Source organism: Solea solea, chromosome 1 (genome assembly GCF_958295425.1).
Source record: "Solea solea chromosome 1, fSolSol10.1, whole genome shotgun sequence".
NCBI classification, from domain to species: Eukaryota; Metazoa; Chordata; class Actinopteri; order Pleuronectiformes; family Soleidae; genus Solea; species Solea solea.
In genome coordinates, this window is record NC_081134.1 from 37,877,169 (window position 1) to 37,900,020 (window position 22,852).

A 22,852-nucleotide genomic window follows, 5' to 3' on the forward strand; every position below is an offset into this window, starting at 1 on the left:
AGAGCCGCATCTGTCATTTCCCACAATCCAGCTCCCATTTTCGTTTCAGGGTAAGCTGGAAATTACAGGAAAGAACAGTGGAAGCTTCCCTTTGCCACTGCACTTCTGCAAGTCAACTGCACTAGTTTGTGAATAAAGACTTTGTCCATTTTTCTTTTTGCATAATATGAAGCAAATTGTATATGACATAACTTTTTGCAGGTTGTACGTTTTAAAGCGGACTGCAAATTTAAATATACATATTTTTGCTTGGAAGAGAAAGTTGGCAGGAGCACTGCTGGTCTCCCTCAAACCACTGGTGCTCTTGAAGAGGGAGCCAATGCAAAAGAATGTACACTTGAAAAGGTTTTGGAATAAAAAAAAAAAATTCAAGACAAGGTATAAACGGTTTTAACCCTTAGTGTTCACGTGGCACGGATTAAATTGCTGTGAGAATAATACACAACTCCTCATATGGACGTCCTTGGGGTGTGTGTTCATAGGTCTTCTTTAGTCTTCTTATGTGTTGTTGACTCAATCACATATTATTTTTTAAAAACCGAGAGAAGTCACAAAATAGACATTTATTCTTTAGATTTGTTCATACAAACGAGCCAAGAAGTTCCAGAATGTCACACATTTAACCAGATTTTAATCATTTTGAGTAGTTTTTGCTTTATATAGTTGGTGAAAATTATTATTTTTATTCTTTTAATCATTTGCCTATAGGTTGCGCTGAAAAACACTCTATACTGCACATTTATAGAGCCTCTGTATAAACGTTTCAACATAGTAAATCAGCTTAAATCCTCTGTGTTATAAGGGTTAAAGTTCAAGTTTTTGTTCTGCATTTATTTGACAAAAAAGGAACATCCCTAAAGGCATGACTAATTAAAAAAAAATAGCTGCTGCACATTTTAACATCTCATTTATTCAGAAGACATAGGAAGTGCTCATTTATTCCCTTGGCTATCTGTAATGGTCTAATTACTCCCTAAAAGCTTCTCCGCTGGCGTCTGTGAGGCCCCCGTAGACTACAGGTTGACATAGGACTGCCTTCAGCTCACCCTCGCTGCACCTTAACCCCCGCCCCCCTCCACCCCCAACCACGAGGCCATATTGAAGGGACCAGCAGAGGTCCATCTGCATAAGACAGGCTGAGCACAGACGGAAGCCATTGAGGTGGAACATACAGGAGAGGTCCTGACAAGATAAAGATATCAGGAGCAGACAAGGGCAAAGGAACATATTGATGGAGAGGGCCTCTCTCAGGACACGCTGACACCAGATACCCCGCTATTTAAAACAGTGGTTTCGCTTGCTCATGGATTTGTCCATGCTGCAGTGCCATAACCTAACTGGGAGGGCCGTGAACTCTCTCTTTCACTATCTCCCTTCTCTCTCTCAGCCCTCCTCCCTCCTTTTCCATATCTTCATGCTCTTCCTACGCCTTAACCCTCTTTTACACGGTGTCAAGCAGACAAACACGGTCACCCCCCATAACCGCTAATGCCGACTACGCAAGCTCCATCGTTGGCCCCCCAATGAAATCGGAATATGCATTATGGAGTTCCAAAGTGGATCATATTAAAACAATCATCCCCTCTCTCCACCCAGACTCTTCTTTCGCACGGCTCAATCCAGAGTTAACCATTAGTGTTTTCTCTAGTCTTTCAATGGGACAGGGGCCCCGGCTCAGGCCTGTCTGGCTGGGGGCCAATGCGGATGCTGGGATCCACTCTACCCATTGGCCATGGATTGTGTGTGTGTGCACGCATGGAGCCAAGTGACAGTGAGTCTTGGGCAACAGCTGAAAGACGGGGGGAGGGTGCTGTCTGCTTTGAGCTCTGCCTAAATATAATAAAACTTTTCTTTCTGTTGCAAGAGCCAGGATCACATTTTTAAATCTTCCAGCTGCATTCATCAATCTCTAAATTTGACAAATATTTAGTCAAATCTTCTTAGCAAACTGCAGAGTCCAAAAACAGCAAATAATTATTCTGCCTGGCGCAACGTGATGTATACACCAAGTCTGGTGGCTCCGTTTTGTATACTTTTATTCACCAAGGTGTTATTTTATTGAATTTAGACACACAGCAGAGCCAACGCATTAATAACGGTGCTGAAAATGATTCCTTTTTGATTAATCATTCACATAAGCTGCCCCCATTTTTGCCGCCTGCATGATGAATACCGTGTTTACGCGATCACGTCGTTACCGAGCGACTCTAAACTGTGAGTTAATTTCTGACCATTGTGTAAATATTAACTTATGTCTGTGAACATTTTAGCACGGCAAATTGGACGGATTCAGTGGGAAATCTGAGACGATTTGGAGTAGAATTAATTCTCTCTGTCCCACACAGTCGTGGACATCATTTTCCTTATATTAAATAACTCAAACCATAACCCCACCCATAAGTTAACGGTAACTCTAATCCTGACCCTAAAACCAAGTCTATATCCTCAAAAACGTCTTTAAAGTTGAGGACCTGCTGCAATGGACCAACATGTACACATGTCTATTCAAACGTTGCATCCGCTAACTTAACACCCCCTCTCTCCCAAGCCATTAACCCACTCCATCCTTCTACAGTACATTGGCCTTTCCGCTTACCCCCCCACTGTCGGTGACTGGCCCCTCCCATGTCCCAAAGCCCATTATAGCCCCTCAGTCCCTTTACCAGAGTCTCCACGCTCCTGCCCCCCCTCCTGTCACATACTCCTGCCCCTGCCTTGTCACACCCCTGCACTGATGGATGGCTGGGGTCAGTGGTTCAGCTGTGGAGTTCAAGCCTGCGGGCTCCACGATCTCCCCCCCACTCCACACACCCACCGCCTACCACCCCCCCCCCCCCCCACCCCTCCCTTTTTACTACTCCTGCTCTCCCCCTCCTCCTCGGACGAAAACAACGTCAGAAACCCAAAGCCGGGCGCTCAGCTGAGAAAACTCATAACTCTCCGCTCAGCGCCCAACTTCCCCAACACCCACTGTTAACACTTTCATTCCTCACTGGGCACTCAAACAGACCCGGCTTACTGGGGCCACATAAATCAATGGGAGGGTCAGGCTGGGCCTCGAGTCAGGGCTCACCTCATGTTGAATGGGTGGAAGCAGGTCACTCACTGTCACTGCCTGCTGAGTTATCTCTTTATAATGACGCCCTTTGGGTGTCTACGAATGTGTGCGAGCGCACGCGTGGGCGCGGACTCGTGTGAAAATGAGGGAACTTTGCATTTGAACTCCTCGAGTTTAATTTGGCCACGGCGCTCAATAGTTCCAGCCACATTTTGGCTGCGCGTCGCATTAGCTCACCCGGCTCTCTGTGGTGCTGTTCACTGTCTGATTGCTCGCTCTCACATCTGCACAGCTCAGGCCCTCGCAGCGCCTGATCGACCCTGCCCTAACGACTCCGTAACAGGAGTATCTGGAGAGTCTCACGAGCGAGGCCCGAATCTATGCTGACACACACTCCGCTCTTATGCTAATCACAATCTTCAGGAGCATTGAACCGACAAGGGGGTCGGGACAGGGCCAGACAGAGTTTGGGTGGGAGGCCCGACGAATTCCAGTAGTTTTGAAACGTGGCAATTATCAGTATTAGCCTGCACTCCCGACCCGAACCGCCAAAGTGAGCGGAAATGGCAGCAATCAGGCCCGATTTCCCTCGGAGATGCTGGATGGGCTGGACACACACATCCCAGAGACATGTGCCCTCCAGTCTGGGAGGGAAAGCAGCACCAGGTCCCGGCAAACCCCTGACAGATGCGAGCAGAGCGCGGCAGGTCCTGGGGCTGACAGCAATGTTGCTAAAATTGCTCTTGGATTGACTAACAATTAAGATATCAAAAGAGATCACGGCAGCTCACTGACAGCTGCTTCAATTGTTTGCACCTGCTCCTCTGGTGTTCGGCACATGTCTGGCATGGATTAGGCCGACTCATGCGGGCCACATTTCACCTTTCCACAAGCGATTTACTCCAGAATCATCCTCCCTGCCTCGCTTGCTTGTTGAACACACCCTGTTGCCGCTCTCCCATTAGGAGGGAGGGGTAGAGGGCAGACGGGGTAATGGCACCATTAGCATTCTCGTTGTCATTAGAAGTGTTGTTATCCGTCTCTCATCTCCTCTTTTTATACCGTTTAACTGCTGTTAAACGGTATAAAAACTGCTGCCCTGCTGTATTTGTCTCCACAAATGTACATTTTTAGCTAAACAGTAGATACTGTTGCAGTTATGCAACAAATATAAACGATGAAGGGCTGAGTGACGTGGCCAAAAATGTTATTAGAATAAAAAAAAAAGATCAGATAGCGAAAGAGTGAGTTTTGGTCCTGACTGAAAAAATGATTTATGGACAGATAAGTTTTCGTTGTGTTTTAAAATGTTGACATTGAAAAAAATGATGTCTTATATATTCAGTAGTAGTAGCAACAGGTGTTTACTCTACAAAACAAAAGTCTCAAACCGTTCAGTGTGTTAACAGTAGCTTGTTTTATAATGCCTTTTTTCTATCTGTCATTAACACACATTGTGTACTGCATATGCAAAAAATGTGTGTGTGTATGTGTGTGGTTTGCAAAATCTATACCGTCTATCATATGTGTAGGGGGTGTTTTTTTTTTCAGCACGCTCGCGGGAGATCTTGATAAGCTGGTGAAAACCGAAGCCCTGCCGTGATAAAGAAAGTCTTTGTACGGCGCTCTCCTGCCCGACGCTTCACCGTCCCTCTGTGGATGACTGATGGTGGATGGAAACAGGTAAACCAATGTAGAGTCTGTGCAACTCACCAGACGGACCTGTTCTTGCCTTTTAAGTACGGAGCCCATATTGGCGTGAGTAGTAGCGCAATCTCAGGGGCGGCTGTGATTGGCCCGAGGCGACGCTCGTCCTCCCTTTCCTTGGCGAGCATCCCCGCCTTTTGTCCTCAGATGTGTGTTTGAGGAACGGAGCTGCGAGTAGAGTACACACACTGAACATGGATGCATGTATATACACAGCTTGCATTTGTTTGTAATTGTGTGTGTGTGTGGATAAACAGCAATAACATATGCAGTTTAAACATTGCAACTCTGGCCCATTATCTTTCCATGAGCTTTAGGCTCCATTAAAACTACACTCCCCTCCTGTGCACAATAACACCAGTATTCTCCTGCCCTGTGTGCTGTCATTGTCCAGACCCATAATGCATGGTTGGCTCTTTTTTTTTTCCCCCTTTCTTACCTGCTAGAAAGCTTCCTCTTTATGTGGCTGTATGTGTGTGTGCCAGTGAGTGTCAACAGTATTGCTTATAGACCTGTAGACAAAGTAATTACCAAAGTATGTCCCAAAAGAACAGGAAGGAAGGATGTAGAGGTGGCAGCTGGTGCACTCCCACCACCACGACCATCCTTCTACAGCGGCACACACACACAGCCTAGTCCTACCCATGTCTGGCAGGGGGGAGACGAGGCCAGTTGTACCCAGTGCCAACCCCTCTGGAGCCAGGCCAGTCCCGCTGGACCCTCTGGATCGTATTCTGGCCTGGGCTGTTGTGGCTGGTTGGTCCCACTGTGTAACTCTAGCTCGGTCTCTGACACAGTACAGGTATGTCCCCTGTGGCCCAGATTACCAGGGGACTGTGTAAACAGCCCTGCTAATCTGAGGAAGTATCCTGTTGGCATATTTCTGAAGGCTGCCTCAGCGACAGGTTTGGTATTTCATTTGGGAAGCCACTGATAAGACCTGGGGCTGAGGAAGGATTTAATATATACATGTTCATTATTTACTTGCTTACTTAAGAAATGGAGCATTTTATATGAATGTACCTTGAGTTGTTGTCATTTCATTTCATAGGTTACATAATATTTAATTCCTCTGTTACATCTGTCGTTTTCACCTTAGATTATGACTTAATTATGGAAATTATGGGGGGGGGGGGCATCAATCACCACTGACAATAACACTTTTTTTTTTTTTTTTAAATAACTAACTTTTTTTGAACTGAACTAAAATCTAGTTCAGTTCAGAGCTTAATTGACCCTCAAGGGGAACTTTTTTGGCAGCAGGTAGTAAAAAAAACACAACTCCCGAAAAAGACAAACACGGCACAACTTAGCGTGACTTCAATCGATTCTCAATCTATTTTCAGGGTTTATAAGAACTGAAATTTGATGGATTTGATCTCAAAATGAAAAACCCTCAAGGCTGGGCTTGTGTTCAGGAGTGTATAACTATCAAAGATGGAAACGATCACCTCCAACATTTGTGTCACGGCTGCCGTCTGTCACGTAAATTACAGAGCGTCCTTCAAATGACCGTCACACAAAATCTCTGTGTCGCCTGCTTTACCTTTGTCATGGAGAATTCACGTCCGTGCATCTTTAAGTCACTTTAATCTGCTAACAGCTTGGGCTTGGGCCACTCGGTCATTTCTTTAACCCTCTTTCCATTGTCCTATATGTCATCTCCAGGCAGACACTGTTTAGATATTAATGGCTGCATGATGAGATGGCCTCCTTACAAGGCTGCCCTCACTGGATAATTCATCATGTAGTGAATGACATGATGTGGTTCAGGTTTAGGTCTAGCTGCTTCACCAAGGAGACGTGATCAACTTTTTTTTTTCCCCTTCTTCTTGTCTTTACGGCACACCTTTACTTTGAGGTTACAACTCTGCGGTGTCGGGTTCGCAAATGGACGCCCTGTAAGTTGACGCATGTTGATTTTATGAGATTTGATTAAAACGGGAAAGCGTGGGGGGGGGGGGTAATCTCATTCACACCCAAATGTACAAAACAGAGCCAAAAAAATGTGGTGGGAAAAAATGTAAATGACACATTTTAAATAATAACTCTTACAGTGTAATGCAAACAAGTTTAAAGAATCTCCGTGTGGTTTCTTTTATGACTTTACTATAGCGGTAACTAATCCCGGGGCCAAATGAGAGAAGTAATGACCATTCTTTTCTGACATGAGTGTGTTTATAGGAGCGCTGCTCTTGCATGTAAAGAGAGATGCATGGAAGCACTTCTCTTCCGTGGAATAAAGTAATTAAGGAGCTCTCCTTCTTTCTTTTTTTTTTACCTCCTCCTCTCAGCCAAAGAATGTAGCTTTCCGCATGTCAGTCGATCATCGCTGCAACTTGACATCTTGACCCGGACATTTAATTTATTGATCTTCATTTTATTCGGATGTAAGGAGTCTTTGCTCTTCTAAATTAATCCAGGTTAATTTGGCCAGGCCCCTTATCCCACCCAGCATGAATGGGCCCTCTGTTGGGCAGAGCTCGCCCGGGCCACCCAGTTTTATGGGAATCTGCAATGAATTAGAAAATCTGTCAATGCGAGAGGAGCTGCACTGTGCGGATATGCCGTGTCACTCCACCTGTAAAAGGACTGCTCTTTGTCCATTATCTCCCAGGCTTACCTGAGGAGAGTTAACCTTGAGGTCAATAACATCTCCATGGTGTTTCATGACTGGCTGGTCCTGGGCCGGGGGTCTGAGGAGAGCCATTGTTAACACGGGGGCTGCAGACCCACACTTCCTCCCTCTTTGGCTCTCCCATCAAATACCTCTGGGAAACAGATCTGTAAAGAGCAGTGACAGGAGCCATAAAGATGTGATCACTTTCACAGCAAAGAGCAGCCACTGTACGGGTTTGTCGTCGCTGCGGTTCATATAAATGGGTCATTTCTCCAAATGAAGTAACAGCGTCGGGACATATTCCCCCGGGATGCCTTTCTTTGGCGTCCTGTACAACTTTTACCTGGCAACCATTTAAATCCAGCCTCATAATTACACATAATGTACAACCCTGCGCAAGTACTCCATCCATGAGCCCTGCTGGACCCCCGAAACCAAGGATGTGGAACTTTTGGCTGAATGTTCTCTTCCTCCTTTTTTTCTGCCTTAATATGATTCATGCTGCTCCATAGCATGGCCTTTGTAGTTAAGCAGGCTGGTATTCAAATCTAAGCATCCCAGATTGGACTATAATTTGCCTGTGCATATCTGTTGCTCTCGCCGTAATCATCCACATGGTAGACATAATTCTAAGATTGTAGGAAAGTTTAAGGTCATGTGCCAAACAAATAACAAGCATTTTGTCACAGCAGTGCAGCTTTACTTCGATCAATCCCATCCTTGTTGTGAGTATTAGGGGAGATATTTTGTTTACTGGCGCAAGAAACAAACTGCCCAGTGTATCCATTAAATTAGAGATGGTCGCCCGGCCGCATTATCTTAATTATTTCCATTTTCTTGTCTGCAGAGACCTTATACAAATGAGTGCATAATCCCAAATCAGTCGAGGATGTCTGTTTTGAAACGCTCCCCTGTTCAGATGGAGACATTTGAATAGGATTTGACCTGCATGTAAATGGTGTGTTGGGAGAAGTTTACACTGAGAGCAGGCCGGCAGGTGCAGAGCACAGGAGAGTCCAGGTGTCCTGCTGCCGCTGACAATGACACGGATCATCTGTGTTGCTGTTTGTTTTCCACCAGAGGAAAATATATTAAAAAAAAAAAGACGACTAAAGAAGTCTCATTTAGGCTTATTTGCCTAATTTGAATGGATATTCTCAAGTCGAGCATTTGTCAACAAAGTACAACAAAGTGGGACAGACAGCTCTGCGCTGTGCAAGCGGACGGCAAATCAACCAGCGCCGGACTGATTGCTGCGTGCCGTCCAACATGGATTTACTTTACCAAACAAAAGCGGAGACGACTGTCTTTTATTGAGACGCTCGTGGGGAAACGTGTCTCTTTCCCACGTTAAACACAACCATACGTGCCACAGCCCCACAGCTCCACAGAGACTACGCTAATCAAGTATTGATCCGTCTTTGCAAAAATGACGAGAGCCCTCTTTGCTTCCTTCTGCTCCTTTTCTGGGAAAACTATGTTGTCATTGCATTCACAAGCAGCCAAACTCGAGGGGGGGGGGGGGGGGGGGTGGCGTGGAGGCAAGGGAACACGTCGGGGCCAAGTACATCACCTGTTCCTCACACCAAAATAGGACACAACTTGAGATTCAATTTTAGCAGCCAGTGGGACAAACCAACAGCAGCGACACGGCTGTAATGACTGATGATGAGTGATGATCACAGGCCTTCACTCACAATCAGCAGCCCCCAGTGGCCTCATTTCACTATACCTGCCACTTACTGTAGCCTGCCATCAACTGTGGGCACTATTAATAACCCACGGACACTTTTCTATTTATATAAAAATTATTTGCAGAGGAAAATAAACGAGATTTTTAAGGATATACAGCTTCTTTTCAGCCGAGCTTTTGAACTTTGGATCTGTTTAAATCTGACATTTTCTCACTAGCAAAACTGAAAATTAAACCATAATAGAAATGACATAATAGGTTAAATCAAGCAGACCCTTTGAGGAAGTTGAACAAGCTCTTATTTCCTAAAAAGAAAAATCCGTAACCAAGTCCCATAATCAAAAGCTTAAAACTCTTTCGAAAAGAAAAAAAAAAATAGAAAATAAAAATATGCCGTAATCAAAATCACAAATCTTCCTCAAAGGAAAATGAAGTCATGGGCTATTCGCGATCGTCAGAGAGATCGATTCTTTTCGTTGATTTCAGCAGCTGCATCTTTTTTTCCCCCTGCATTCAATTTGCGTCTCGTCTGGCTGCCATATTAAAACACAATAAACCACAAAACAAATATTTGTTTTTGTTTTCTCTCTGGAAGTAGAGGGCTTTGAAATCCAAACCGTCCGCCCTGTGGCTCAAACTAGTGCTGTGAAATCTAAAGTGACAAAGCATTTTTCTCTCCCTCCCTCGCGAGCCCTCGTCCCAGACTTTTTTAACCTGCTAAGAACTGCAGATGTTACACTTTTTCATCATTTGGAAAATGCATACCTGCCTTCTTTCTGCTTTTGTATCGTTTATCCTTTGTGAAAGCTTGTGGTTATTTGTGGTTGTAATTAGGCTGTTTCCATTAAGGAATATTACTGCTAAATGGATCCATTACTCTCGAGCCTGCTTCGTCGTATGGAAAGAGCCTGACCACCTCGGTGACTGGAAGGAGGCCCAGCCTGGATCTGAAAACAGAAAAGACTCACACCTGAAAGAGACAAGAGGCAAAACGAGAGTTCAATATCATGAAACAAATCCATTTTGTGCTGCTTAGCTATGGTTCACTGTAAGGTAACTGCACGGTAAGCGCAAGTTGGACGTAATGTAACCTGTAATGTCTTTGCAAGGCAACATCTGAAGGCCTTGTGAGCCATTTTTAGATACGAACGGTGCGAAATGTCCAGGAAAAATTAGAGTCACATGGCACAAAACCAGCGGGAGGCTTTCTTGGTCTAATGTCTGGAGCATCCAAGGGTGGAGCTGCTCATGAAGGAAATAGGACACTCGCGAGGAGAAGTTTCACAAAATGTCCATAGCAACTTTTGAGGTAATTTATGTTTTCACATCCAGGTCCTTGGAAGAATTTCAGGAACATGACTTGAGTTCATGTCCTATAATCCGATACTTCAATCACCTCTACCTCCCCTTTCACTGCAAGAGCAGTGCTTAGACTTTTAAGATCTTTCCTCTGACTTTGGGCTCTTATATCTGTTCTTGATTCATCTGGCAATAAACTTAAACACGTCAAACATCAGGGTGTTTTGTTAAACAAGAATCATTTTGGGGATGAGAGTCAAATTTGCCCATGATCAATACGCAGATTGGTTTGGAGTCCAGAGATAGAGTCACTGTATCCGACGCTGGGACTGTAGCCCTCAAACTTCCAGTCACTAATGATCTTGAGCTTTGGATAGTGAACAAAAGCCACAGATCAGATGATACAATAAACACAATGGCACTTTCTAAAATGAATGCTACGCAGCGTATAAAAAATGTGTTCTTATTGCAGACTTGGCGGCCTCAAGATCGTTTAACCACTTCAGCTCTGACCCCCCCCCCCCCCCCAACATAACATGTGCATCACGTGCTTCCCGCAGGCACAGGAATAATTTAGATGCCTCAGCCATAGATAATTTTAAAAAAACACACCCATCACCAGCTGAAAGAGGGCAACATTTAGCTTGTTCAATAAGTGGGGACTTATACAAGTCACCCATTGTCTGTCTGAGGTTTGTGTTGAAAACTTTAACTATTTTCCTCCCTGAATCACGTCAGCATCGACGGAGCCCTACAGCCCGCAGCGCTTGTGGTCACTGATATGGCTGTGCTGTCCCCTAAATGGGTGACACTGACACTAGGATGTCACCTGGACTTTGTTTCTTAGCGTGCCTCCACCTCCCCACCCTCGCCCCTCAGGGTGATTCCCAGCCTCAGCTCCTCTCACTCCTCCCTGCTGCATTGAGAGACGAAACAATGCACTGCAGAGCCTCGGGGCTATTTTTACACCTCCGAGCTTTGTTGTCCTCCCTCTTCTCGTGAAATGTACAAAATGACAGGGCCGATCAATTGCAAAGAAATTATTTTGGGGACTTTGGAAATAAGTGAATGGGGCCCAAAGGGTTGTTCCACAAAAGATTGAAGGCCTTATTGTTTGTTGTGTGCCATTATGGTGGCAGCCCATAGCGTGACAGCGCTTTGACAACAGCTCTTTTCAGATTCAACGCCGAGTGACGTACTGCTGATAATCACAAACAGATTGAGATCCTCCATGTAACGTATAGTAGTGAGTGAGTTGGCATGCGCTGTATGGAAAAATGCTGCTATTATGACTATTGTTCCGACAGTGTTTGATTTAGCTGATGGTAAGCACCCTCTTCAGAAGTGAAGTATTACTGTCCATTTTCACCAGAACGAGCTTGTTTTTATAGCTATGGTGGGAGCGGTTTTGGCAGGTCTTTTAGACTACGTCGAGTTGAAATCAGCTTCTTACAAAAACATACAACTGTGTCACACTGAACCAAGAATCCTCTCGTTGATGGACTATGTTTGACTATTGACCTCAAGTCATTAGAAAATGATGTACTTCCTTAAATTCCCCGATGAATGTAAAGTAATAGATGCTACAGAAAAACAGTGTGTTGGTTATGTGTCGGTGTATAAATTTGGCGCTTTTTCTCGCCAACATTCTACCCTGCCAGTGAAGCGCGCCTGTGGATCTTTTTACTTCATTCTTATTAAGTGCCTTGTATCCTTTGCCTGGTCTTAACTGTGATGGCAATGTTTTCCAAATCCCAATCATTTAGATTTCTGTAAACAGACCACTGCTTTCATATGAGCACAAACTACACAGTGAATACCCTCTAATAGCGCATTTCAATTGCTATTAGGAACAGGGGGGAAAAAAAAGGAAAAAAAACAGGGGGGTCCGATTATCCCTGAATCTCTAACAGGCCAAATAAATAGTACCATGTGAGTGTTTTAGCCCAGATGGACACAAAAGTCCAGGGGAGTTAGCGTCGTCCAAAAACCATCAGAGTTTATGAGGGAAGTCAGGGTACCTGCCTTACCTCAGCATCCCTTCATCATTAAGGGCTTAGTGTCTCAAATGGGTTTTTACTGCTCTCAGACATACAGCGATACAGAGGCAAGGAGCCGCTCCAGGCTGCACAGCCCAATGAAAACCACTTGTAGAGCCTGTGATGCACTTCTGAGCAAGGGGGGGGGGGGGGGCCTTTGACTGCAGGACAATGACCAGGCTATTACACGTTACCATCTGAAAAAAAAAAAAGTGGGAGGGCGAAGCAACTTCAAAAGGGTCCATTTTCTCACTTATCCTGAGGAGCCACCAGTTGTGAAGTTAGTGCGAGAATCTTCCAACGCTTATTATTGTATTGGGAATTTATCCACACGGAGCCACACAAGCCCCAAACGTTCTGGAGTTTGCATGTTCTCTGGGTTCTCCGGCTTCCTCCCACAGTCCGAAATCATGCAATATGGAGATTAGGTAAATTGGACACTCTAAATTGACATTAAGTGTGAGAGTGAATGGTTGTTTGTCACTATATGTGGCCCTGTGATGGACTGGCGATCTATCCAGGGTGTACCCTGCCTGTCGCCCTGCCTTTCGCCATATGTCAGCTGAGATTGGCACCGGCAACCCACAGTGTTACAACACCACATACATACTGAATATACTACTGAAGACATTTCTTCAAAAAGAAAAAGATTGTATCCGGAAAGTTATTTTTTTTACATGTGGATAAGGCCTACGTTTCACTTGTGTGACAGGTATTATTTATCATTTTCAACATCAGCTTTGTGTGTTATAATGCGTCTGGTGAATAACACTTAAAGTACAGCTCTGGCTGGTTGGAAAAAAGAAAGCTGATAGGAAATCATTAATCAGCAGCTATTTGGTTACGGTTGTTGAGACAAAAAAAATATCTGGGGATACGGTGATCTGTTCCAATTAAACTATGCTTCCAGAAGGTTTTAATGTTAACTCTGAGAGGCAGAAAAAATAAACAACTAACCAGAGAAACTTGGTTAGTCCTGTGCCATCTCTTTGAGACTACTGTGGAACAAAGAGTCTATAAACCGGTGGACTAGAAAGTCTGTGGAATATCTTTTTCTGGAACGATTTTTTTCTCTCGTCTGTCTGGGCTGTTTCTGGAAAAGGGGAATTTTTAAAAAAAAATATATTTTTTCACTTCTGTAAACACCACAAGTGAAATTCCATTCGCCACCACTGTATTGGGGTTGACACAGAAATTACACAGGCAGATCATTCAAAACTGTACAGTCACATGGGAGTGGTGAGTTAAATATTATTTATTGTAATCAGGGTGAAGTACTATATATTTAATAGAAATGCATAAATACATGGACAAAAATGACTTTCTGCATGGCTAGAGTCTCTATTGTGGTGAGAAACCTTTTCAACTTTGATTTATGTTCAGAATAAACAAGGCATTCAAAGACATAATTGTGCTGTCAGATGTGGATCATGTTGATCTTCCTATGAGGGCTACATCTGCCTCTACTGTCAGCCTGATTTGTGTGTGTAAATAAGCCCGAGCCAGAACTACACTGACCTCTGGCTTAGACATCGGCAATGGAAATGAGCCACAGTGTGTCAACAGTCTCGGAGTGGTTTAGCTCAACTTGCTCATCCTGCTTCATTTAGCACTGTGTCAATGCTGATGCTGCCGTCTGACGTATAACTGCTGTTGCAACTTGTCCGTCAGGCCCCTTTCGCTGAGACTGATGATTTTATTTTTGTGTGACTTGCAGAAAACACGCCTTGGTGAGAGAGTGAAAAGCAGCCAACACCTGTCTTATGAGTTAAAAATCACACAAAGAAAATGTAGCCACCACATACAGCCGCCACCAAGCCTTCTGTCACCTTGTTGCAGTGGGTGCAGTGAAGCTAAATGAGTCAAGAGAAACTGTGCCCTGCTTCCTAGTCATTGGCCTGTATGTCTAAATGCAGCAGCACACAGAAATGGTAGCATTAGGGCTGAGCGCATGCTGACCCAGTCCATGCTGTTTGCGAGAGATGGAGCCTGTCTTTTATCAGTCCCCATTAGAGGGGACAGGGGTCTAGTGTTAAGTGTGTGTGTGTGTGTGTCTTTGTATGTGTGCCTTGCTTGAGCAGCCACATTAATCTCCATGAGTGAGTGCTAGCAGGTGTTAACCTATATCACTCCTAATCGTCATGGCAACAGAGTCATGGCACCTGGAGGTGTGAGGGTGTGTCATGTTTTGATCATCTCCACCCAGCCCTCACCCTCACAATACGTGCTCTCTCTGTCTGTCAGTGGCTCATGTTATATACTGTATGTGTACAGAATATATATACAGTATATAGCTGCGCATTAGCTTAAAGACTGGAAACAGAATAAAACAAGTAGCCTGTCTCAGTCTATCAAAATATAACAACAAATTCAAGATTTTTTTTTTTGTTCCAGTACTAACGTCAAATATAGCTAAACTAAGGCTACATTCACACCAGCCCTTCTTCATCAAACCCTAGTTTGTTTGCTCGGAAAGTCAGATTTTTTTGGGGGAGGTGTGAATGTGAAACCGAACTCCTGCCTAAAAACGTAGGTCTCAGTTCGCTTCAAGTGAACCAAATGCAGGAAGCGGACTAAGAGAAGAGAAAATAGAAAAAACAGTTATTCGTTATTCAAAAGGTTCAGTTTGTTTCACTGTTTCACAAGTGCCGTGTGAAAGCTCAATAAGTTTGAATGTTGCAACCCCCAATTGAATCGAGTCCCCAATCGTACCGAGTGTGGCGGATTATTGTGTGTGAAAACAATCCAAAAGCATCTGGTTCATCTTTAGATTGAACAGACACAGACAGCGGTGACTCTGAAAGAGAGTGAATGAGGGTATCTCAGCTATGTAGTGATATTCTATGTAACAAACTAATATTGTAAAACATCTTTTGGAACAACGCAAGGGTTTTCTAAAATATTAAGTGATGAAATTCAATAATTTTTTTCCTGAGTGCAGCATCAACTCACCCCCCTGTAGGCTTTGAAGCACATTATGAGACTATCTTTGGGGATCAATTTCAAAATATCTTCAGCTGAAGTTAAATACTGTTGGTTTTTGGGAGCGCCCTCTTAGCGTCGCATTAAATCCGCTGGCTCTTTGCTACGTCCGTCTGGCAGACAGAAGTAAACGATGGGTCACAGAGGAAATGCTTCTGGCTGGAATGTGGCGTGGTTCACTCCCAGAAGGCTGCACTGCAGCAGAGGCCCCAGTGTGGCTGCCACACGCCATGATTGCCAGGGGTCACCGCCTGAGGCCGGACCCTTCAGCTCCAGACTCGATGCGCATGATGTGGGGTTCACATGTCAGAATATTTCTCAGCTCGATGACCAGCCCCCACATTGTTCCTCCACACATCATCCTCTGGGACTGAGGGAAGTCGGGCGATGTGTGCAAGATGGAGGCCAAGAGTCAGATAAGCACATTCAGATCAGAGATAGAAAAGAAAAATTGAGAAAGCGATGGAGTGTGACACTGGGATCTTGGCGAGACCCGTGTTGCGGCGGTGCTGCTTACCCTCTGAAGAAGGTGATGGTGAAGCCAAAAGCGGCTAGTTAATGCTGGGTGGCAGCTCTCTGAGGCCGGCCCCCCCTGGGCTTTCACTTGCCTGGCCCAGCTGTCATCTTTCTAATGATTTCTTTATTTTGCAGGAAGAGCTTGTCGCCAGGGGAAACGCGCCACTTCCGGCAAGGGGAAACCCGACGCTGGACCAGGCTGATGCTGGGACCCGCTACGTCTGCAGCCACATCACAAGGGACCTACACACCCTTTCATCCTACTTGTGTTTCTTTGCTTTCTTTCCCTCTATATCCACACAGTCATCAGTATCACCCTTTCTTGTAGAGCTCCCACTTGTCCTGGGGGGGTTTAACCCTGCTTCTCAGTAGTAATAGTTTTCTTTTGACGCCAAATGATTATTTAGCATGCCATTTTGTAACACACAACAGTGCCACAGATACTTGGACAGGATCTAGTTACACTACAAATAATTTGACTGTTTACTCCATGTGGGGTGACATGTTGTCGATACAGATAACACCTGACTGGGGAAACTGACATAAACATAAACATTTTTTAATTTTGCATATGTAGAATATACATATTCATAATTGAAGGCTGTACAAAGTGGCCAAAATATTATCAAAAAGATTAAATGAGTCCATATTGATGGCAAAAACCTGTCAGATAATTAAAGATTGGGTTTAGGAATGTTGAAGAAACCCTTCACTTTTGGGTTTAAACTTAATGACAGACAGAAAACAACAAGCACTTTCTGGCAAAACATTCATAGCAATTGAGTGTAAAAGTCTCCAAGTGTGGTCGCACAATACATAAAGATGATATCAGTATATATTGGACCTTATGTTGATTCAGAAAAATTCAGACAACCTAAAAACTTTTACTACTCATGAACCAAATTTAAACGTTTCAAACACATTAGTGAGTTCGGGCTTGGGCAGTTGCATCAGGGTGAGAGGGGTTACAGGCCTGAAATGACTTATCTCACCCCGGTGAAGTGTCCCTCTAAAAGGGCGAGCTCATCCAGATCTCCAAAGCCCTCGCTTTTTTCCCCCTCAGCCCTCAATCAGAAACCTTAAGAGGGCCTTGAAGAAAAGAAAACCACCCCTCTACCTCCTCCCCTTTTGCCGAGCCGAGCATAATCAGGCCCAGCCTCCCAATCATGAAACCCAAGTTGAGCGCAACTCACAGCCATTCCCCCCATGTTTCTCTCCAGGCCCCTGCTGCTGATTGTTCCAGAAACAACAGATGGAAATTGTGAGCGTAAACATGTAAATATTGCAGGAGTCATGGCTGAGAGCAGCGTGGCGCAGAGGTCCCCTCCACCATCACAGGGAAGCTATTACAACATGAAACGGAGCAAAGCCTTCAGAAAACAACCACTTTGTGTCAGAAGTGATAGCTGTCAGGATCCAACACACAGAAGCATAAACACGCACATACCCACATAAACACATGCAGTCCGACCCAACTGACATAAAAAGAAAAGCTGAAATCGAGCTTCTGCGAATGACTCCGCCACTTTTTGCTCAATATAAACTGAGGAACTTTGCTGAAAGGTTGACCGTCATGTTCGTCAGTGAAGTAAAAGTGTCACATAAACTTGTTTAAACAAGCACAAACTAACAATGTAATCATCGCGTATACAAATACGGCATACTGAGTGCATTTAAAAAAACAAAAATCAAAGGGAAAGAAGGGGCAACACAATGGGAATATGTCCCTGTGTCTGCCTGTGTGTGTGTGTGTTCTGTTTGTAAAATTGCTCTCATTCCTGAGAGATCTTAATTGTGGTAGCACAATCTACATGGGGCACCTGAAAGTCAAAGCATGCAGCACAGTTGAAATGTAAACATTTTCAGAGACTGATTGGCATCCAAACCACAGGACCGTTACCTGTCAAGTCCGAGCAGCACTTGCTCAGTTGATGAGATGCGTGTGTGCAGGAGCGTGTGTGTGCGTAAATTTGTGTGTGTACGTACATGATTATGCATGATTGAACCCGAGGTCTGCTCAAGACACTAAAAAAGCTCTGGTTAGAATCAGAGAGTCTGCTCCGCTCGAGACTGACAAACGGCATCATATAATCTAAATTCTGCTTCATTTGATTTCTGACAGCGCACGGGGAAAAAATGTACGTTTGCAGGGAAAAAAAAGAAAAAAAAAAATCAGCCTTGATGAAGCAGACAAATGTTTTTCCAAGATGGTACGATGGTCAAAACCCTGGCAGCTGACACGCGATGGTGAAACTGAGTTTTTTTTTGCACAACAAGAAAAATACGCAGAACTCAACATCCACGCACTTTGATAAAACCGGATTTAAAAACAGATTTTTCAAAACATGTCTGCATTTACAGTATACAAAGGTCTTACCTCATCAACTGCTGCGAGAAGGCAGTCAACACACAATTAATCATTTCTTGTAACGGTTTGATTTCTACGTTTTTTTTTTGGTTTTCTTCGTTTCTTTTCTTTTATTCACTGAGTAAAGAGAGAAAAGTACAGTGTTTACCAAAGAAAACCAACATAAAACTTTGAGGGAGCCAGAGGAAGCCAGCTGCAATCACGTCCTGCCCCTTCATTAGCAATGAGTAATTAAATTATTTATAACTAAATGTAAATTCAATGAATTAAAACATAGAAAACAAACTGACAGCATTTTAAAAATGTCTTTCAATTAGGGCTTATTGATTTCACTTACAATTGATTCCTTAAGACAAGCTTCAGTTCAATAGTCACTGTGCTCCTTTTGAAACATGATGGAGCATTAATACATGACATAATGAGAATATCAACCATTGTATATATTCAAATGGAAAGACTTTAAGATATTAATTTGCTATTTTTCATTTGCATAGCATAAAGTATGATTAAAAATAGAACAAACCATATGCAGCCTTTGCGGCACAAAATTTAAAACTGCAAATTCCATTTTGACGTTCTAATTCAAGTTGATTTACTAAACTTGGTAAAACTAGCAAATTAACTTTTGGTCTTTTTCATTTTAAACATACAGAATATCTTTGAGTTAAAAACATGTCTGTTGTATAATTAGCATAACTGATTCTGGAATTTTGCTGTGGCTTTTATTTAAACTCTTAAAAATCCTGAGGATGCATGTTGATCAATCAGCCGCCTGGAATAGCCTACAGTACGTGCTGTATGGCGCTCATTGAATTATGCACCATCTCATTGTGTTGGTGTGGATCTCTGAGCTCCACTGTGAGCCCAGTGACTGACAACTGGGCCCCAACTGGGGGGGGGGGAGAACTCTGCTGGGGGCTCAACACGACGGGGAGGCTGCCATTGATATCCGTTGTGCAATTTTCTATTGGCAGGTGGGTGATGACTGTGATTAAATCTGGGCTTTAGCCCTGCCATCAGCATTATTGTGTCGGGATTCCCCAAGTCCCTGCTCTGCGGATCCTCTGTCACATTCTGTCATGCCAGCTCCAGGCCCTGCCAGCTGGCCCCGTGGCACGACATAACACAGACTATGTTAGCCCCACAAGGGCCTCTGCCTATGAGATCCTCACTCACACACACACACACAAAACAGAGTCTCAGCCATGCCTTCTTTTCTTCTCCTCACTCTTTCCCACCACTCTCCATCACCCACCATTTAAAGCCAGCAGTATATGTTTTAGTCTTCTGTCGTTCTCTCAAGCAATGTGTCTGTCCATCATGTTTCGCAGATCAGCTGGCGGAGTGGTGGTGGTGGTGGGGGAGGGTCTGGGTCACAACAGGTTTACGATGTATTTGGTGTGGGCGCGAGCTTCGTGGGTGTAAGTGATTACTGTCTGAGACGTGCGCGTCTGGTGTTGGCGGGCACAGGCTGGGACAGCGGCTAAAGGTCAGGTGTGGTAAAACAGAAACGCTTCCTATTGATGTCTGACTGGTGTGTTTGTTCAAGAGCAAGGAGGTGAGGAGACTCACAGCCGCGCTCATTGGCTTTGGCTGAGGCCTCTTTACCTCACACACGCATAATTGGAGAGGCTTCAGCCCGAGTTTGAATCATCTCTGGGCCGTCAACATCATAATTACCCCATTGGCCTTCCAAACACTGACAAATTATTCTGAGGTAATCTGACCTTCTCCGAAAGGGCAAAAGTGGTTGATTCAGTGACTTCAAAACACTTACTCTGACATAAAATAATAACTGCAAAACAGAATAGAAAATAAAATGGAATCCTTTAAATAGTTACGCATGATTATATGGTAGCATGAGTGATTGCATATTTGTATAGAAGAAATGACTTATATATATCTGTTTTCTTTGGATAAGGGCTTTATAACTGAACTGCATGTGCATCGAATGCAACCAGACAAGGAATAGATTATAATAGAAGACATAAACAAATGTATGTGTTTAACCCATGTTTTAAGATGAAACTACACACAACATACTAGGTGTGTGTAACACATACTAGTCAGTCATGTGTGTGTCTTGTCTTAGTTACATGGAACTTTCTTTCATTTTGTCTCGTGACCGCCGCAGTTTACTGATTCAAAATTAGCCCCGTGACACGTCAGGTGCACACAGTATATCATCGGGGTGGCAACCTCTTGAATAGTGAACTTCACGCTGAGAATGTGTCAATATTATGAAGTGCCGTCATCCGATCTAATGGGGTGCATGTCGGTGGACAAGCTGTGACCCATGCCTCCACAGACAGACAGACAGACAGACATTCACAGGGACACAGAGGCGGAGTGCGTCACCCGGGCCTATTATTGGCTATTGTTTTAACAAAATGGCCGCGCAATTTGTTCAGTGTTGTGTTTGTGACTGAAAACGGATCCGATTACATACCATAAGATCGCCGCTGTCTTGGGCGCTGCGGTGTAGTTGTTGACACAAGTATTTTCATTCACGTTCGCACATTGTGCTCCTATTCTGTCAACTGGAAATCACAGTCAGACAATAAAACACGGCCCAGACTATAATGTAAAGAAATGAGTGGTCTTGGAACCCACCAACTCCTAAACGTCTGTGTTTGTGTGTGTGTGTGTGTGTGTGTGTGTGTGTGTGTGGCCAGTGTGCACATGTGATGCCTGTAAAGTAAAAAAAAGAGAGCAACAAATGCCAACACACACAAGAGACATTGGACGTGTGCTCAAAGAGCGCCTGTCTGCCTACTTTCAACATCGCCGTCATTTACAAAGACGTGGAAAAATAGATGTTGAAAGTCATTATTACCGCTTGTTTTTATTCCATCTGCTGCAGTACAGTATCTGCCATTGATGTTGCCTACTTTTAAACTCACTTTATTGTTTACCTTTAGTATCTATATCTGTTTGCCTTGGGTGTGGGCGATTCCTTTGGGTGCTTAAAATGATTTAACCGATTACCTCACCCAGTATGCACACTTGTCAAATGGACTTTTGGTAGATTTCTTTTTCTCTTCTTTTTTAAAGTGGGTGTAAATGATACATTTTCTCATGTAGCTGAAGAGTCTGGGAGTTGGGAGGGTTTGTCATGGAGGTACCCAGCACGTCGACTGTGTGCTCATCACAGACGGTGATACGTGCGAGCTACATGGGCATAACAATGCTGTGACTCTACCATCGACACCAAATCCAAACATATCGCAAAATTAGGTTCCCGATTAGTCTACTACATGAAATAAGTCTATATGATTCACACACATACACAAACTCACGCACCGGCTGTGTCTGGGGCTCAATGAATCCCAATAGTCAAAAGCCACATTAAAAGGTGAGCGTTGTTATTCTGCCTTTCAGTCCTGCTAGACTCATCAGTTATCCTCTATGGCCTCCAGGATGTCTGCCATCCCCTCCCTCCCTCCTGTTTGTTTTAAGAAAAAATCCCACTCTCTCAAAAGTGGGAGTATGGAGTGGGTGCGTCTGACACAAAAGTAAAAGCACATCTTTCATGTCTAAATAAATCTGACAAAATAATGCTTTATGAACTGCCACCTGAAGGTAGCCCTAAAAGCCACACTGAGCAAAGTGGCCATAACGCTTAATCCAATTGGCATCCTTGCTCCGAAACCGTCTTAGCAGATGGCCGGCCGTAATATGAAAGTTATTCACCCACTCACTACGGCAGTGTGTCTGTTATATCACCATGTCCTGTTATTCTTTATGGCTTCCATAGGCACTAAAGAGGAGAGAAGTTATTTTCTTTTCATTACTTCTCTCTCTTGGGGGACTGGGAGACTTGGTCCAGCTCTTCCCCTTCAGTCCAGAAATTCTTTTCAATTAAAGGCCTATCCTACCAGATGGTAGAGACATTAGGCCAGTCGCTCTGTTGATGTGCTGCCCCTGCAACCGATGGACAGCCATTCCATTTACCAGGCAGTAAATCTAAAGGCACCTAATGCCCCGCAGCAAAGGCTGCCGACACCCTTCAACACACACCAGCCCGACCAAAGTGTTACAGTGAACTTTTACTGCACGATCCTCCGCGCTTCTCTCTCCCTCTCTATCACACACATGTATTGTCTTTGCCACGGATCAATTAAAAGGATGAGGTCTAAAAAAAGGGCCATTTGTAAAATGGACGTCCTCTAAGAAGCGAAGCAGCAGCAGCAGAGAGAGCATTGGAAGCGTGAATAATTTATCCCGAAACCCTATCACAGTCTTTGTATCAGTTTCCATCATAAAGCTTGGCGAGGGAGAGGGGTTGGAGGGAATACATCAGCTTGTGTGACAGGCTCTGCAGGGAGGGTACAGTACCGGGTCTTCTGGGCAACCACATCCAAATAAATCCACTTGCTGTCACGGGAAGACGAGGTGGAGAGGAAATGGCACAGTGAGAGTGTGGCATAAGGACTTCTGTCTTTTAAAATCGAGCATTTATAAGGAAATACATTCTCCTTTTTTTTTTTCTCAGAGACAGCAGTGGGGTTTTGGTGCTATAAAGGCCTTTGGTGAACATCATAAACAAAAGCATGAAAATCATAAATTT

The 22,852-nt window shown here is 44.1% G+C and overlaps 1 long non-coding RNA gene across 1 annotated transcript in view; it reads right to left on the bottom strand.

Annotated features, from left to right (window-relative positions):
- Positions 1–4,464: 4,464 nt before the first annotated feature.
- The window catches only part of LOC131467280 (uncharacterized), a 29,315-nt gene continuing 10,927 nt past the window's right edge, over positions 4,465–22,852 (bottom strand). The window contains exons 2-4 of the long non-coding RNA XR_009241486.1: positions 9,844–10,048; positions 7,389–7,549; positions 4,465–4,933 (exon numbers count right to left, since the gene is read on the bottom strand). This is a non-coding gene — a long non-coding RNA (uncharacterized LOC131467280). The remainder of the gene's footprint in view (positions 4,934–7,388; positions 7,550–9,843; positions 10,049–22,852) is intronic.